The 16,238-nt window shown below is 39.3% G+C and overlaps 1 pseudogene; it reads left to right on the top strand.

Moving 5' to 3' along the window:
* The first annotated feature begins 3,282 nt into the window (after positions 1-3,282).
* Positions 3,283-13,577, top strand: LOC129100877 (natterin-3-like; annotated as a pseudogene).
* The last annotated feature ends 2,661 nt before the right edge of the window (positions 13,578-16,238 follow it).

Genomic DNA, 16,238 nt, shown 5'->3' with positions numbered 1-16,238 from the left:
GCATCTTATTTAAATGAAAGTCTAAAGCTTTGTTTATAGATAGATAGATAGATATGATCATAAACTGGAGGTGTAACCAGCAAAACGACATTAACCTCCACAATGCTGAGGAGGGATTGTAATAAACTCTAAACTCATAATTCATATTCATGGACTACTTTATTTCCTTTATACAAGCCCAGTAAAGAAACAAGTCAAGTAATAAATGCATCATAAAGAAACAAAGGTTGAATATCCTGTAAACTATTTGATTTGTCTGCAAATATTTACTCAAATGAAGACTTTTACCACCTCTTGTTTCTAAAGCATCTAAAAACGGACATAATCCCGAGACGCCTGGCCTGGCGCCAAAATCACTACGCCAAGTGTTAACCAAGCTTCAGAGTGGCAGAAATCTCTTAGTGTGCTAAGTTACTATTTATTAAAAAGATACTTTTCTATACAACCGCATCAAGACGCACACAATCAGTCCAGAAATGAAATGAAAACACGACAACAACGTTTTCAAAGGCAATCCATTCAAACCGATAGACGCCACAGACTACACGCAGCAGTGAATCAGAGAGACGTGAGGCATGAAGGACTCTAAAGACACACAGTCTCATTAAAGCTGTTTTCAGCATTACATTACATTACATTACAGTCATTTAGCAGACGCTTTTCTCCAGCAGACATGACTCCTGCAGCTCCTGCCCTTCAGTCTCAGTGAAGTCAGTCCTGACAAACTGAATCACAGCTACACTCTCTGTCTCTGCGAATCATGAAGAACAAAGTCACGTTGGATTCCCGGTGACATAAACGATGAATTTAATCGTCTTAATTATTCCAGTAAAGTATTCTTTTCACATTTATAGGTAGTCGTTCTTCCCATTGAATCATTGGACAGTTACACTGAGACCATGAAGAGGTTCACTGCTGCTTGTAACAGCTTTCTAATTGAGTTAAATGTCATTATGAGGAGTAAACACAAATACATATTTCCTGCATGTGAAGGAAGTCAGAATGTCACAAAGGAAAAATCTTAAGGTGTGTTCAGAGTGGCATATTAAAAGGTGAACCCTGTAACACCTGGCCACCTACTGGCTCCATACAATCGAAATTACAGTCATCAGTTATTTGAAATAAATATTAAATAACAGCAGGGAAAGAATATGCAAAACATGACAAAAGTTCTGAGAGCCTTTAGTTCACGTTAGCCAAATGTGTGTTAACTAAGACACCAACCGGTCCGTGTATTTGATCAAAAACGAGAAAACTAATCGCGTTTTTGTTTCGTCCTCGCCGCCACCGGAGAGCCATGTGGCAGCTCTGGCAGATCAGACTTTGAGGATTAAAGTCAAATGTGAAATAACACAAGTAAACTTTATTGTCCCTGAGGGAAAATGTGTCAGTGGAACAGTCGCTTTACATAGCATTTATCACAAAAACAACAACATGAAAGCGGGTTCGAGGAACACTTCACCCCAACAACGATCGTCCCTCTCGTGTTAGCATGAAAACACAGTACGTTTATCAGAATATGCACGGCTGCATGTGAAAGGAAATGTTAGTGGAATATTCATTTTCATTAGTCTTGCAAACAGCTTAATAGGAATATTGTCTTTTTCGGAATAAGGGCAGAAATGTGAATATTTGGTGCATGTAGTCAGCGATGCAGCCTAAAAGAAGACGCTGTCTCATATTAGTTACTGCTTAAACAAACCTGAAAAAATATCTTCTACTTGTGGATGCTTGCTTGTGTCATCAGGTGTAATTAATTAGTGAGGTTGCTGTTGTGTAAAATGACAGTATCAGTGTTGTTATTCCAGCTTTATCTGCTGTCGTCAGTCACCTCTGTGTGCTGTCTGGAAACAGAAATGCCACAAAATGTCACTTTAATGTCATCACTGCTCATGTTAATGGAGAGCTTCACTCCGGAATGAGAGTTCAACCGCGTGAGGCTTTACCTCATTAAAATATTTGCTGTCATCGGGGTTACGCATCCAAATGAACCATTAATGTTATGAGTCATCGTCCGGCATCTGCTTACAGAGCGGTTGTCTTTAGTTTGGAAAAGTTAAATGAAAATACATTTATATATATATATATATATATAAATGTGTTTATATGGCGTTAATATGGTCCTGGTAGTCAGATTGTGTTACCTTTGATCGGAGCCAGGCTAGCTTTTTACCCTTGTTTCCAGTCTTTATGCTAAGCTAAGCTAACCAGCTGTTGGCTGTCGCTTCATATTCAGCCTTTTTCTTTGCATCACAAAATTGTGATATTTTATTCAAAACACTTTATTCTACATGTTTTGCACAGAATAAACTGTTTGTTCGAACCGGTTTCTGTAAAAAACATTAAATTCTGCACTTCTCACTTCAACTATGAAGCCAAGATTGATTCAGAGACCAACAGTCATGTGATGAAAATTCAGAGAAACCTTGACTGAACTGCAGACTGCTGAACACAGAGCAGAGAGGAGAGGAGAGGCTGTAAAAATGTGAAAAATAAATAAATATATATATATTGCACGTGGAGCCTTCAAACATTGTCAACATTTGTGGGTACTAATGATGTTGGATGTATAGATTCCATTGTCATAACTTGCGTTTTTTCTTTCATTATGAATTTACAGCATAATAACTGTGTTATTCTGCATAAAGTAACATGTTTGAGTTCTCTCTACTTCTAGTCATGATTGTTCTGTTTCCATAGAGGTGCAGGACTTTTATATTGTAGTGAAAATAAACTCCACAGAGAGTAAAATGTGACAGGAGCAGAAAACACTCCTAAACTAATCAGGGTTCGGGGGTTAACGCCTCGGTTTGGACCTGATATCAGGAAGCTGTTAACGTCCAGATTGGACAAACTGAAGCAGCAGCTCTGTGCGACCGCAGATGTCGTGTGAACTTCTCCTGAGGACGTCTCGTCCTGCTGCGTGGACGTCAGAGCAGACTTCCTCTCTGGATCCGACCCGTCAGCTTACAGGTGTCTACTGTTTCACCTCTTATTTAGTCTAGGGATTCCAGCGGGAGAGGGGAGGCAGCTTTATTATGTTTCATCAGCCTGCAGGTTGTCTGTGAAAGGTCAGACCCCCGGACGGCGTCTGGCTGTGGCCTGAAGCCTCTCGGTGTAGTGTTGAGCTACGAGGTTTAGCTGGATCTCCTTAAATCGCCGCGGGGTGAGGGGGGAAATACCATGTTAGCCCGATCCAACAAATTAGCTCTCCCCCGGCTCTCCCACAAAACCCCAATGTTTATAAAATATATAGAGTTATCCTCATGTTACAGACCCGTGATGTCTCTTTGCGTCATCGGCCGGGCCGGGCAGCAGAGGTCCGCCGTCTGGATCCATTCAGACCTGATCCTGATCCCCATCGCTGCACAAACAGGCCCTCATCTTCAGACAAAACACAGGAAAGGACCTGTTTTGTCTTCAGACACAAGCTTCTGTTCTTACTTTGTTTGACTTTGTCTCCAGTGGTTTAAGGTGTGTAATATGATTTTAAAAAGACACATAAACTCGTCTTCAGGCTGTTGGCCCGGCAGACGATTAGCTGACGGGTCGGGCTTTGGAGCCGCTTTCTGCAAAGTTCTTGTCAAATATTGAGTTCATTTGATATTAAAGCTCATTCTTTATACATTCATGCGGTATTACTAAAGATGTAGCACCATAGATATACTGATTCTACTGGGTCCAGAGATGATCATATGTCCATATGTCATTCATAGCTTTTATACAACATTTTTTTTACTAAAACTCTGTGAAAATGTTAACTTTTATGGCTGTTGACAGTATTTTCTGATTTATGAAGTGATACAAAAAGATATCTATAATCCTCTCACTAAAAACCTTTGACTCTAATATTTCAACAAAATAAAACAAGAATTTTGAACCTGTTGTTCAGATTTCTGTTCTGGAAATGTATGAAAACTAGCACATATTTAATAAGAGAATGCCTGATTTGCATATTCAACCATACATTTTCAGAAAACGTGTAATACGATTTTCTCAATGTCAGTTATCAACTGGAGAAGTTTCATGGTGATATCTGTTAGTAATTTTTCTTTTTCACTGGAAGTATCACAGAAACATCACATGAAGTGTAGTTCTCTCCGTCCGAGCCAGAACAACATATCATAACACCCCTCCTCCAGTGCCAACAGCATTATTAATAATGAAACACAAAGATCTCTATTTGATGGTTTGGTCCTCTCTCTGAAGCTCTGACCCCACTTTGAGAGAAAGAAAAAGGCTTTTTCAAAGAATATTCTCGCTCGTCTCCACTGAAGCGCGTGGAGAGCATCTCTGTTTGAAGATGCTTTTATTGGACATGAGAGCTCCTGAAGGTCCTCGTCTCTCAGCCGAGGGCTTCTTCTGCAAGAAACAAAATCTCTTCAGGTTAATATGTTTTAGAATAAAGGTGGTGGTGCAAACACGGTTGATGAAGCGACGTGTTGTGCAACAATCCAACAGGATAAAACGAACCTTGCTCTGATGCATTTATTTATTCATTAGGATAAAAAAAAAAACTTCTTGTCAACAAGCACAGATGTCATCATGTGCACCTGCAGGAGTAACGAGCACAGGTGAGGACAGTCGAGTCATCAAGGACGACATAGAAACATCGATCAGAAACACCAGAGTATGTTTACACTTTGTGACCATTTCAAACAAAAGAAATTCAACTCACGACCCCTCATCAGCTTGTTTATTTCTAAGGGCTCACCATCTCAGATTGTTTAATTCAACCAATAACTCTAAAGAAAAGAAGAAAACTAAATATATGATATATGATAAAATATGTTAGATTTTCGTGACTACCCAGTTTTTTACAGGGCAAAAAAGTAAAGAATTTCTTTCCCAACATGTTGATTATCTCATAACACCCATTATTTTTCAGTTATGGAAATGGCCTCATGGTGTAGGTGGGTGCTCACCGAGTGCCCTTCTAGTTTTGTATGTCTTCGATGGGATTCTAGACTCATTTGTCCTTTCCATATTTTCCAGTTACGAGTAAACTGAAGGACAAATGTTGTCCACACAGCAGTTAAAAGCAGAGTGGCTGGGATGAGGAGAGCCTAATGTTAAATAAAGACACAACACAGCGATCAATGTGTAGAATATTGAAGTTCAATTTATATATAAATGTATATGGACCAGCATATGATAGTCTGCTTTTAAGACACGGCCCAGCAGGAGCAGACAGGCTGTACTGGGGAGCTCCCACCATGTAGAAAAAGTCCTCTGTGAATAAACGAAGGTTAAAAGCTTTGTCACAGTTAAGGTCAGGCTATTAAGATATGCAGATGAGCTCCAGGTGGAGAAAAAAAAAGGAAATGAATTGTTAGATCCCTTTAATAAAGTGTGCAGAAAACTGAAAGTCAAAGAAACAACTGACACTTTATGAACACACAGCTCTGTTCCATGAACAGTTAAAGGACCTTTCTCAAACCAGGCAGCAAATTCAGTTCGTATGATATCGTATGAAAAGTTACTTTTTCATGCGTTTTCCTACACTTTTAACTCGTCCCATGCATACAGTCTTTTAAAATAAGTTTCCGTCTTCACAGGAACCAGTTAAATGATTAAATGTCCATCTTATTGGTTTGGGATGGCACTTAATAGTCGACCGTCGAGACAAAAGTGGAAGTGTTCAGGGAGAGGGGCTCACATGGGTCCAACATATTAAGCACTTTTATGGTAAGTTTTAGTTTAAAAAAAACAAACCAGGATATTCATCTGTTTATTTTAAATAAAAACTTTAGAAATCAGAAAACAATTGTTTAATCACAGTTTAGATTCTTACTCTTAATAGCAGACTATCAGCAATTTATTTGAATGTTCCCCTTTTTTCTCCAATTCCATTCTGTTAGTGCTTGTTTACTGTAAATGTAACAACGTTATCTTGTCTTAAAATCTGTTTAAACTGATCTGCTCGTTGAAAACGAAAGACAAAAAATCCAAGTTTCTGTTCTGTTTTTTTCTTCTGATATAATATTTACCTGGTTTACTACCTTAGTTTAGCATGTTAGCATGCTAACATTTGCTAGTTAGAACTAAATACAAAGTAAAGCTGAGGCTGGTGGGATTGTCTTTAGTTTTGCAGGTATTTGTTTATAAACAAATGCACAAAAAAAGGACAAAACTTAATTTTCACCTGATGATGGCGCTTAAGGAAAGGTGAAAGGTTCACCAGATTTGTGAGATTATTTATCCTGATTTTCATGACAATCCGTCTGAGAGTTGTTGGAGACATTTTACTCAAAACCACTGATGTGAACCTCATGGTGGCGCCAGAGGAAAAGTCAGATGATCAACAAAGTTGGCAGGGTCTATCCTGTGTGGAACATGAATGTGTGTACAACATTTGGTGCTAATTCATTGGTTGGATGTTGAAAGTTCACAGGATAAGTGAAAGAGTTGACCTACTGGTTGAGGAAAAGCCAGGCAATCAATCATCAAAGTCACTGGGATTCATCCTCTTTGGACCATGAATGTTTGCTGAAAATGTCATGGCAATACATGTAATAGTTGTTGAGATATGTCCGTCTGGACTGACAGACTTGCCGTCCACAGAGCCAAACTGTTAGCATGGCTAAACATCACTCGCTTGAAGAGCTTACAGGTGGCATTAGAAACCTCTGATGAGGCGTCTTGAGTTGACTTTGTATCGATTTATAAAAGGTCACAGAGCAAAAAGTTTGAAAACCAAACTGCTGCTAACTCACTCTGGAAATCAAACCAACAACCTCTTCATCTGCCTCCAGGCCACCTGGTGAGTCAAGTTTAGACAGAGCTGTCACAAAGTTTGGTCCTACCTTTTCTCCTCCAATAACATGAAGTCTCAGCTCCCCGACTGTCACCCTGAATGTATTCAATAGCTCAATGAATATTCATCGGCTCTTCATTAGCATATTGTTCGGGATATTAGCATAGCCGAGGACACGCAGAGAACGAGTGGGCAGATCAAGGCCCGGAGGGGGACAGCGGGTCAGCATCCATTAACTTCATAAGAAACGGGTCAAAGAAGATCCAGGAAGTCCTGACAGGGAGAGGAAGCAGCAAAGGAGACGACGCACAACACTGAGATTAAAGTAAAAGTGGTCTGATGGAGCAGATTAAAGGAAATGTTCAGCTGGTACTAGTTTCAGTGAGCTGAAGTCACCATATTTGGAGGAGGAGTGATGTAGAGATGCCGTATACGTCTCTGGTGTCGACCTGTCAATCAGTGTGTAGCCCCGCCCTAAAGCATCCCCTGCTTTATGGTCTGTTTGACTCTAAATGGAGCATCATTTACTAAATGAACATCATGCTGTATTGAAGAAGACTTGAAACTAGAGATTGAGACCATAAACTCATGTTTACAATGTTTACTGAGGGAATAAATCAAGAGAGAAGTAGAGTCATTTTCTCATAGACTTCAAAACCCATAAAAGATCAGATCATTGTTTTTATGTTGATATTAACTTTTTTCTTCTTCTTTTTTAAAATATGTTACTTGTGCTTTTATGTGTGAAAACTTTGACGCTAGTGTCTGAGCCAGGACGCCCAAAGGAAAAGACATTTTAAATCTTAATTGGCCTTTCATGGATAAATAATGTTAGAAAGAAATATATTACAATATGAATGCACTTTCTATTTGAATATATACGAGATAGTGATAATTCTTCATGTTGGGGGGAAAAATCCAACAAGTCAAAACTCCAGTCAGCATTTTTTGGGTCAAATCTTGGTCTCTTAATTCAGTTTTTTTGTTAAAAAAAGTTCATTTTCTCATAGACTTCTATACAACCAGAGGAGTCGCCCCCTGGTGGACACTAGAGAGAATGCAGCTTTAAGACACTTCTGCATTGGCTTCACTTTTCAGAACTGGAGGTTTCCACCTTCAAAAGACTGTCTCAAATACGTAGCATTAGCCAAACATACAGGGTAACATAGTTTGACGAAGGAGCAGCGAGAGGATGCTAGCTAGACCTTCAGAGTGACAGTATGGATATATACCTTAAACCAGATTAGCTTTCTTCTCCTCTGTCACCACTGAATTCTAATTAAACCTCCATCTTCAGACAGAGGCCATGTGACATTACGTTTAACCAATGCAGAGCTGTGTGTAGAACAAGTTAAAGAAAGGAAAGGTGCATCTTTCCATCACTTGGACTGGACTAATGGCAGCTAATGGACTCGTTGGTTGCTAAGTGGAAAGCTTGTGCTTCTGACCCTCCGCTTCCAGTCGTCATGCGTGCACACACAGCGGCACAGATTCCGATGCCGTCATGTTGCAGTGCGATGCCGGCTGAGATGAGGCTCCAGAATGCAAATGTGCTCCGAGATAAAGCCCATGCATTTTTCATGGCGAACACGGCAGCTTCGCTCCTCTGATATGACAATGAGCGCTTATCGTGGCCGCGTGCTCAGCCGGGCGTGCGACATCGGACACGAATGCAATCCGCACCTCGCTCGCTAGAACTCAGCACTGCAGGAGACACAATTCTGAGGATTCACTGTATCATGTCACTTAAAAAGAAAGATATAGACATGAATGTTAATTCTTTTTTGTCATTGCTGGATTACTGCTGTGTGTTTTGCATGCAGCAGGGTCATATTCCAAATTATCTGAAATTTTCGTGCAGAAAAGTCGGTACAACTTGGATGCGAAGGATCTGCAGCAGCTGCTTTCATTTCAACGCCAGCTGCTGCAGATGGTTGTTTGACTTTTTGTGTCTTTTTTGTGCCTTTACATCAATAAATAAAACAGTTCCGTTTGTCAGGTTTGCAGTTAATTCCTAATAATGTCACAATAAAATGTTAAGAATAAAAAAAGAATAAAATATCATTAAATATGATTACTATGAATACAATATTGTAATTGTTATTCAAATGATTTGTATTCACTTCATTGGCTTTTCATACAGAACATGGCAATAATGTTAATGAGCCCGTAAGTGACAGTGTCATGTTACAGTAGTCCAACAGAAAAACATTTTAATATTCAATTTATTTATAGACCCTGAAGCATTTATATCACTGGTATTTAAAGTAGTTTGAGGACATTAAATACGATTTGATATACTTTATTGTCCCCATTGGGAAATCTGTACAGATGATATGACTCATAAACGTTTGTCTTTATAGCTGCCTCCATAGTAGTAGATAAAAAAAGAAACAGACAAACAAAGCAACATGTACTGAAGCACATTAAACCACACATTACACATATTGCATCACATCATTAATCCATTGGAAACGTTTGAAGCATGTACGCAAATACACCACCCATGTAGTGCTTTGTATGTGTGTGTGAGTGACGGATACAGACTGAGCCTCAGCGAGCCGCGGCTTCAGGCAGAAGCTCATTAAAACATGCACGGCCCGGTAGCTGAGCTGCCTTTAATGAGCTGTGAGCCCGGATCGCCGTCACCCTGAGCGCAGGCCGCCATCCGTCCACCCGCCCCTGAAACGGAACAGCTCACTCAGCCGAAATGAAGCCTGACGGGACCTTCAAGGGCACAGCAAAGTGCAGGCTCGCCTAAAACTCCCTCCACATGACCTTCTGTGAGACGCAGTCTGCAGAATCAGCTCCGCAGAGTGCACAGAGCATGACCTGTGACCTTCTGACCTTTTTGCAAATTGTTTTCAGGACATGTCTCCCAGATTCACCTCGGTTTTTGATTGCATTTTGGATTTCTAAAGCATTTGAACATCTTTAATGCCAATAAAGCCTTTTTGAATTGATCAGTTACAGAAGTATTCCGATAGTTTACTGCAGGAAAAGTACTAAGACAACGCTGTGAAATACCTCACTGCAAGTCAAAATCCTGCATTCAAAACCTTACTGAAATGAAAGTGAGTAAAAGTATTTATGGATTAGTAAAGTGTTTTACTATTATATCTGATGTTTCTGGATTAATATTACTTCTGCATTAATGTGTATGTTCCATTGTAACTCCTTTATATCCTGTTGGCTGGTTTAATCTACATCAGTGCATCATATTCCTTAAAATCATCATTCGTTCATATGTGAGAACCTCGTATCTCGAAAAAGAACAAACAGTTTTCAGCTTTGTGAAGATGTATTTTCCAGCTGATCCAAGAAACCTTTTAAAGAGTTTATTTACATCTGAAGAAGTAGGGAAACACTTCATCCTTCAGTTCATCACAAACATTCAACATCAACACATCTGGAGATACGAGGTTTAACCTGGACAGGTTTCTGAGAAGAAACTACAGCCGTCAGACAAATGTAGTATAAGAACAATATTTACCTCTGAGATGTAGTGGAGGAGAAGTAGAAAGCAGCAAGTGAAGTACATGTATCTTGACTTTGTTTATTATTATCACTATGACTTTGTTTTTCTCCATCCTGCTCAGATGATTCACACGTCATGCTGATAAAGGAAGGTTGGTAGAGAGAGAGAGAGAGAGAGAGAGAGAGCTGTTGTGTTAGCAGGTGTTTACCGTATGTGTGTGACACAAAGAGAGAGAGAGAGGGAGATATAGATAGATGGAAAGAGAGAAAGATGGGAGTTTATGGTTTATTCATGTCTGGTTAAGTGCCGTTGAGAGCTGCAGTAAAACTCCAGGCTGAAACCATTCCACTGGACCAACAGAGCGTCCTGTTCACCTCCGGATCGTCCCTCCAACATGGAGGACAAACGCATGTTTTTATCTTTGTTCAATAAAGAAACCCTATTACAAGAATGTTGTGCTTCATTGCAATATCATTACTCAATAACCCAGTAACTGGTCATTAATCAAACATAAAACCTGAATTATTATTGATGTGATTGTTCATTGTTGGTTTGATCTCAGGGTGTCTAATTTATCTATTCACATTAAAGGCTGGACATTAAACTAAATAATTAGTTTTGAATGTGAAACAGTGAAAAACACAGTTTCAAACTATCGTGATTTAATCATTAATTTATATTTATTTAGGTATTTAAATCAAAATGCTTATTCATAGAAACTGACCAAAGATATCTACCCTAAGACAATTAAAGAAAACATTACAAAGTTATATATATTTATACACGCAAGTACTGTGTACGAACGTTTTTATAGGATTTATACAAAATGCCAGTGAAAAGCCTGAATCCAACATTGTATGTCCTGAACCTCGGTCAGCCTGTTGCTGCCCTCTGCTGCCTGTCAACGGGAACTGCTCCCTGATAACAGCATCCAAACAAATAGAAATGGTGGCAAAGTATCTTTACAGGTGTAAGGACAAAAAATTAAGAGACCAAAACAGACCATAAAGTGTAAAAAACTGAATTAAGAGACCAAGATTTGACCCAAAACATGCTGACTGGAGTTTTGACTTGTTGGATTTTTCCCCTCCAACATGAAGAATTATCACTATCTCGTATATATTCAAATAGAAAGTGCATTCATATTTTAATATATTTCTTTTCAACATTATTTATCCATGAAAGGCCAATTAAGATTTAAAATGTCTTTTCCTTTGGGCGTCCTGGCTCAGACACTAGCGTCAAAGTTTTCACACATAAAAGCACAAGTGACATATTTTAAAAAAGAAGAAGAAAAAAGTTAATATCAACATAAAAACAATGATCTGATCTTTTATGGGTTTTGAAGTCTATGAGAAAATGACTCTACTTCTCTCTTGATTTATTCCCTCAGTAAACATTGTAAACATGAGTTTATGGTCTCAATCTCTAGTTTCAAGTCTTCTTCAATACAGCATGATGTTCATTTAGGAAATGATGCTCCATTTAGAGTCAAACAGACCATAAAGCAGGGGATGCTTTAGGGCGGGGCTACACACTGATTGACAGGTCGACACCAGAGACGTAACACGGCGTCTCTACCTCACTCCTCCTCAGACCTAATATGGTCACTTTGTTTCAGTGGTTGCAAAAAACAAACGGTCTGCTCCCCACCAAAAAAGAAACAGTACCATTTAAATCTGGAGAGAAAAGTAAGATGAAGAAAAGAGAATTGTTTATCATAAACAGATGATGTATGATGATAAAGTCTTGAAAGAGTGTTTGAGTGTTTGGCACTAGGACTCCACAGGGAGATTTGTAACCTGAAAAATGAATCCCCCGCCTGGAGTCCAGACACTGGTGGTGGTGGTAACCGAAGGGGCTGATGGGATGATAAAGTTGCTGAAGCTAATAATTCTGCTAAGACTGGGCAGAGGCGGGGAGGTAGAGGAGCGTGTGTGACAGCAACAAGTACTAAAGTTAGAGAGACAATCATATTCAGAAAGAGACAGCAGCAAGATGATCAGAAAAGCTGATATCATGATTGACGGCATGAGAGTAGTGAATGACAGAGGCCTAAGAATACAAAAGTATAGTTTTCCCAGCTGAACTCACTGCAGAGCTTTGTTTCAGTTCTTAATGGTCACGATAATCAAACATGACTTCTTATACTTTCATCACCAAAGCTTCATAATGCATGTGTCAGACAGTAACCAAAGACAATGAGCTCTGCAACTGTTAGAAATGATTGTAATCCACATTTAACATTTCAAAAGCAGAAATGAGTAAAGAGCTAACCGATGACACTAACACATTCTTTTCTTTTACCCAGTCTCCACACTGGAACTGCCACCAAAGGACAAGACCCCTGACATCACCTCCAACACGATAATGCTAACTCCTCGATTCCGTCTGTCTTCTCGTTTGTTGAGACAAAAGAGACAAGCTTCCACCTTATTTGATGGTAGCCCAAACCTGAAATGGGTGACGTGGAGTGGCTCTCTACCGACTATGTCTGCAAATACAGTTGTGATGCTGGTTTCTACAACCCACTACCCCGTCTTTAACAAAGAGCATAAAGCCTCCCAGTTTGAGATCTTGGTTAACAAAGACAACTTTGAGATCCTTGAGTGGAAGGACGGATCTTATGGTTCAGTGCCCAGCCATTCAGTCAAAACTTGTTCCCATGAGGACATATATGTTGCAAAGATTAAGTTCGGTCTCGGGAAGGTACATGCCAGGCATGAGGCTTTCTTCCTTCCCTGGGAAGGTTCTGAGTATTTTTACAAGACCTACCAGGTTCTGACCTTTAGAAAAGATGTAGCCAGCGAGCAAATCTCTGACATCAAATACAACACGGGTACGAGTGTCTTTAAGTCTCCTCCGGAGTCCATGTTCACCACTACCGTCATCAACAATGACTGCAGTTCAGTATTGAAGTCACCGTCTGTCTCAGTGAGACGTCAGGCAGAGAGTAGGTGGGACTACAGCTCTTCCACCAGCTTGGGATTCAGCACAACCTTCTCAGGAGGAATCCCCATTCTCGCGTCTGGCACTATTACGATCAGCGTGACATTAACATTCTCAAGAGGAACAACTAAGACGAAGGAGACCACCCAGTCTATTGTTTTGCAGGTCACAGTCCCAGCAAACCATTACTGCAAAGTCCGATTGATGGTGCATAAGTACAAGGCAAACATCTATTTCACTGCACGCCTGATTCGGCGATACAGTAACGGGGAGACCACATCGCCGTACATCTCTGGGACCTACAGCGGCGTCGATGTTGGAGAAATTATAGCTTTGATGGATCGCTGTCAACCGACTCCTAATGCGACGCCTTGTCCCCCAAATAGTCAATAAGGAGGTTCCGTGTTTTAAACCATCTTGGCCAAATTCACATTCTTGACCATTTTTCAGCTTATTTATCTTGAACAGGTAAACCAGCAGTTTTGAAGAGATATATTGAGAACATATACAAATGTTAAACACCTAATAAATGACGGCCAACTACAAAAATGCCTCTACTCAGAAAATGTGTGTGACTGCTGACAGCTGAAATGATTGCAAAGCATTGCTAAAAATACAGAAATCTTAAGTGCAATGTTTTGAAAACTGAACTGCATTACCTGAAGAAGCTGAAATGATTGCTAGAAAGGCTGCAAGCTAAACTCTGCTGTCAAAGGTGGTAGTTTAAATGAATGAACTCTTTGGACAGAAAGTAGTATTTGAGTAAAATAAACCCTCAAAACTTTAAGTAGTTAGATCCTACGTGACACAAGGGATTTAAAAATCAATCAATCAATTTAAAAATGTGTGCCTAAACAATGCTTTATACACAAACCGACCCAGTACATCTCATCATATATTCTTCCCACTGTACATAGAAAAAAAAAAGGGGAAATTCCAGCAGGCTTTTGGACGTATCACATGATGTATCATGTGTATCCATCATGTTATGTTCATGTCTAATGGTTAAGTTGTTAAGGAGTGTGAAAACTTATTTTGTGTACAATTGTGTTTTTAAAAACGAGAATATACCTAAAAAGAGAAATTGTATATCTTTTGTGTAACCGCGGGATCTATGTTTCCAGGAACATGAAACTGTCAAGGTTATCTCAGGCAACACAAATATGGCAACAGCTGCTGTTAGGTTTAGGCAACAAAACCAGCTAGGTTTATAAAAACACCATGATTGGGCACAAAATAAATATGTAAACTTAGTTAAATATATACAATGGCAACGTTACAGGAAAACAAGTCAACGTCACTTACATAACTTACATACCAACAACACTTTGGGACTTTTGCCAAGAACATTTTCACATAGAAGGAATTTGGCTTGGTGATTAGGAACACGGGTCTAAAGGTTACAAGTCTTGTGTTTGTTTAAGCTGGTCTCATCCAGCATTTGTAGCAACACCAACAAAAAGTGATGCGCCGTAATTCATAGATATCCCACAAAATGATGTTGTCCACGTAATCATGAACAACAAAGTATAAAGTACACAAATACTAAATCCACATCCGTGGGAAAGTTTAACCCAAATAACGATCTTTAACTGAACCTAACTAAGTAGTTTTGTTACCTGCTAATGTTTATTTTGATGAGACCGTTTGCTTGTTGCGAGCAGATTGCCAGTATTGCTTGCTTTCATATAAAAAACGTACAAAGAATGGGGAGTATTTCTTGAGTATTTTTTTTTTTTGATCTTCTCAACATTTCCCATGTTGTACTTTTAATTTCTCTTCAATAATAACTTTGTAATAAACAAATGTATACACCTATTACATTTTTTTCCATCTGTATTGCTATGGTCACAGGTTGTTATTTGACATTTATGAATGGATGTCGGAGAAAATGTTGAGTTGAGACCATGATGGACAATGACCAATAAACTTCACCTCAGATGTATTTCGGTTTAGTTTCTGTCTGCATCTATTTATTAACCTAAATGACCTGAAACCAAATACAGTGTGGACAGCAAAGCTATGTAAGTATCCATTTACATTATCACTTACAGTGGAGGATAACAGTAGGTATGTGACACAACTAAAAATAGAATCCAGGTAACTTTTTCTTATAGTCCAGTGTTGATCCAGGACCCTTCCACTGATCGCTTCAGAAAAGTTATTTATTGACAGGACTTTCAAATAATCCTATTATTATTTACATTTGTATTAATGTATCTGTTAACCCTTATTTATCCTGGATAATCCCATAGACATTTTTAATTTGAATGAAACTCAGATTTATTGTCTCAGACTCTCTAAAAGAGACATCAGACTTATTGCATCAATCAAATAATTTGTATTCAGTGTCAGGACAAGACCATCCAGTGCCAAGTTATTTTTAACCCTGTTTATAAAGTTTTGCATGGTTATAAAAGTATGTAGTTTAAAATGTCTTCGTAGCTCACAACAAGATGATGGTCCAACAACTTTAACTGCAACACACTCAACAGCAACAGTAACCTGCAACTATGCAACACTGAAAGTGACACTTTGAACATATTTTATCTCTAACCCATCAGGATCTAAACTCATGTACAGTCAAGGAAACTTGCCAACCAATGGCCCAACCTTTGGTTCTGATAGGGGAACTACACGCTCTACTTGGTTGAATATTTTAGTTTTTGTTACGACCCCTCCCTTTCGGCAGCTGATTACTTCCTGCAGGAGTTGGCTGAAAGCGAGGGTCGTTAGGGCAAGTTGCTCACACCTGGCTAGGCCTCTACCCAAGGTGATATAAGCCAGCCTGGTCTCATTGTCTCGCTCTCTCTCCCCTAGGCTCCACGCTGCTACAGGTTGTTGGTTCTTGGTTCTTTTGATGGCTTCCTTTTACACTCAACAGCAACACACACATCTCAACTCATCCATGCACTACATTCACCACTGATGCCACTACTCTCCACACCTCATGCTATTGGTAAATATGATTGTTTAAGTGATAATAAATCCTTTCATTTATCACTTTCAACCTGACTTGTCTCCCCTCCTTGTCACATATGCTGAGCCAGTTTG

The sequence above is a fragment of the Anoplopoma fimbria genome, chromosome 13 (genome assembly GCF_027596085.1).
Source record: "Anoplopoma fimbria isolate UVic2021 breed Golden Eagle Sablefish chromosome 13, Afim_UVic_2022, whole genome shotgun sequence".
In the NCBI taxonomy this organism is placed as follows: domain Eukaryota; kingdom Metazoa; phylum Chordata; class Actinopteri; order Perciformes; family Anoplopomatidae; genus Anoplopoma; species Anoplopoma fimbria.
This window is presented reverse-complemented; position numbering and strand designations above follow the sequence as displayed.